General features: G+C 36.1%; 1 pseudogene; it reads left to right on the plus strand.

Annotated features, from left to right (window-relative positions):
• The first annotated feature begins 1,387 nt into the window (after positions 1–1,387).
• LOC135271042 (upstream-binding factor 1-like protein 1) lies at positions 1,388–2,568 on the plus strand (annotated as a pseudogene).
• The last annotated feature ends 395 nt before the right edge of the window (positions 2,569–2,963 follow it).

Raw genomic sequence — 2,963 nt, forward strand, 5'->3', positions numbered from 1 at the left:
ACAAGTTGTTGTACCTACTAGAATATCAAATTTTGTTAAGTAAATAAATAAATAAAAGAATAAGAAAAAAATTACTAATTTACAAATTTTCCCAAATAGCCAAATTCTGTTATATATCTCTGTAGGACTGATTTAATTATGTTCATAGTATTGTCACATCTCATTTTTCTTTTTTTTAAGAGACAGTCTCTACAAACCACAGTGCATCAAAGAAATTAAAAAAAAAAAAAAAGAGACAGAGTCTCATTCTGTTGCCAGGCTAGCATGCAGTGGTGCAATCATAGCTCACTAAAACATGGAACTCTATTTAAGATCTAGTTTTATTTAGTGTTGTACATATTTGTACATAATTTTACTTATGTGAGGCTTAGTTTTAGAATAGAAAATTTTCCTACAATGACTAGTGAAAGAGTAAAGAAAATTTGGAGAATAAGTCAAGAAATCATATACTGAAGGAATTACTTTATGCAAGACAAAATTACTTAAAAAAAAAAAATGGTTTTCAGATCTGCCATGGTTTTAAGTGTTATAATGGAAAATGCCAGGTATGTTGGAGGGACTTTCTGGAGGAAGCCAAACTTTCACTAAGGCTTAAATATGATGAACAGTTAACCAAATAAATTGAAATATTTTACAATTCTCATTAAATCCTTGATATTTAAAAGGAGAAGCAGTATTGTTCACTAGAAAGCATTCACTCCCATGAACGGGTCCAGAAGAATCTATAATTCAGTCTTTTATCTCAGGTTCACATTCCCTCATAAAAAGGCAATAGCTGAATGTATGTCTGGAGGAGATCTTGGGCTTGTTCTGTTGTATCTTAAACTTCTCATCTGCATTTTTAGCCATGGATACCTGGGCTGTGCTTAGAAAATGGCCATCATCAGGGCACTATAGAGTTAACATTCTTTCCCTTTTAGGCATTTCTCTTTCTATTTTAACTTTTCACTCTGTGTTCAGAGATTTGCTGTTATAGTGAGCTTCTTGAGTGAGTGATCTGGTGTTTGTCTTATGTAACTTAATTTAAGACATATTCACGTGAGATCTGGCAGAAATCAGGTGGAGTGGGGTGTGGAGATATTGAATATTGCAAATATAGCATATGAAAGTCCAACATACATTTTAATTCAGAAATGGGCAATGTTTTATTTATATTGTTAAGGGTAAATTAATTATACAAGAAACATATGGTCAAGAAGGTGTAATTTTTTTCATTAATGCCAATGAAAGAAAATAACTTTTCATTTTTTCTTCTCAGAAATACAGAATCACACATACTACAAGACTTCCAGAAATAAATGATCCACTGGGTCTTAAAAATAAAGAACTCTGTTTTCTTGCTCAGATGTCTACATACCTGGGATCTTATAAGTAAGCATAAGACATGACAATGGCATTGCTTAGAAGCCACAGCCACTGGTCCAACGAAGACATCTTGAGATTACTGGAATGCATGGAGACTAATCTCCCCTCCGATGACAACTGCACGTTCAGGACAACTCAGTCACACCTGGACTGGGAAAAGTACCTTTTAAAAACTTTTATGGTGAAATGTGCAGACTCAAATGGTTAGAGATTTCTTGCAATTTGAAGAAATTTGGCACTTTGAAAGAAGTAGTCCCGGAAGCTAGGAAATGTGCTACAAATAAAAACAAAAGCCAAAAAGACAGGAAACATCCAGACTTTCCAAAAAGGCCCCTTACTGCTTATAACCTCTTCTTCAAGGAGAATTGACCCCAAATGTACCCTTGGATGAGAAGCCAGGAACCGACCAAAATCCTGGCAAAGAAACACAGTGACCTCCCAGAGCAGATGAAACAGAAATATATTCAGAATTTCCAGAAGGAAAAGCAAGAATTTGACAAAAATCTTGCTGGATTCGGGGAAGTACATCCTGATTTAGTTCAGGACAAGAAATCTGAGGTCTCCAAGAGGATTCAAACCAAAGTGAAAAAGAAGGATCAGAACAATATGGAAGAAGTGAGATCTTTTCCAAAAATGGATTAATTTTTCAAGATGATAAAATTTCATGGAGAGCCTAAGAAACCCATCATGAATGGATACAAGTTTCACCAAGATTCCTGGTCAAGTAGGGAGCTGCAACATTTGTCGCTGAGGGAGCGCATGGTAGAGATTGGCAGATGTGGGCAGCACATCCTGCAGAGCCAGAAGGATTATTATAAGATCCAGGCTGAGAAGCTGCAGAAGTAATACAAGGTGAAATTGTATCTCTGGCAGAGGGATAAAATTTCAAGACTTTGTCATCTGAAATACACTCTGCATACAAAGAATTGACCTATGCTAAGGGTAAGAATAAGGCCATGACAGGATGCCCAGATCCCATGTTTAGACAAACAGATCTGCAGTCCTCTTCAGCAAAGGGTCTTCAAGAAGGGTTTGAAGAGAGGCAGGGGCTCCAGGCTACAGGAAAAGATTCATCATAGACTATTTGGGTAAATTGTTACCTCTCCATGAACCAGAAGAGAAGAGGAAGAAAGATGAGGAAGATGATGAAAGCAATACATTTCAGACTGCAGCAGTGAAGGAGAAATAGAAGTTGGTGTCTGACAGAGTTTCTCAGCAAAAGCCAATTCATACCATCCATATCAAAGAGAAGGGACTCTCCTCCTTCCTCTTTTTATTTCCTTGCTTTTCTTTTTTTTTTCCTCCTTCCCCACTCTCCTCTATACAAAATTGGAAAGAAGCAACTTGGTGCAGCATTCTTTTACATCAGGATTACGAACATCAGGATTACAAACCTGGGAGGGACTTTTGTGGGAGAATAAATATGTTTGTGTTAATACTGGACTTATCCTTAAAAAACAAACAACAAACAGCATCTTTTTCCCAAGGAATTTTATGCAATTAAAGATTCTGGAATTAAGCAATGATTAGGCTATAGTGTACACATTGTATTAGACTGAATATTTCTGAAGCAAGAAGCTTTGTTTTACTCACTTTTC

Source organism: Aotus nancymaae, unplaced genomic scaffold (assembly GCF_030222135.1).
Source record: "Aotus nancymaae isolate 86718 unplaced genomic scaffold, 86718_ANA_hifiasm-v0.15.2.pri h1tg000073l, whole genome shotgun sequence".
Classification (NCBI taxonomy): Eukaryota; Metazoa; Chordata; class Mammalia; order Primates; family Aotidae; genus Aotus; species Aotus nancymaae.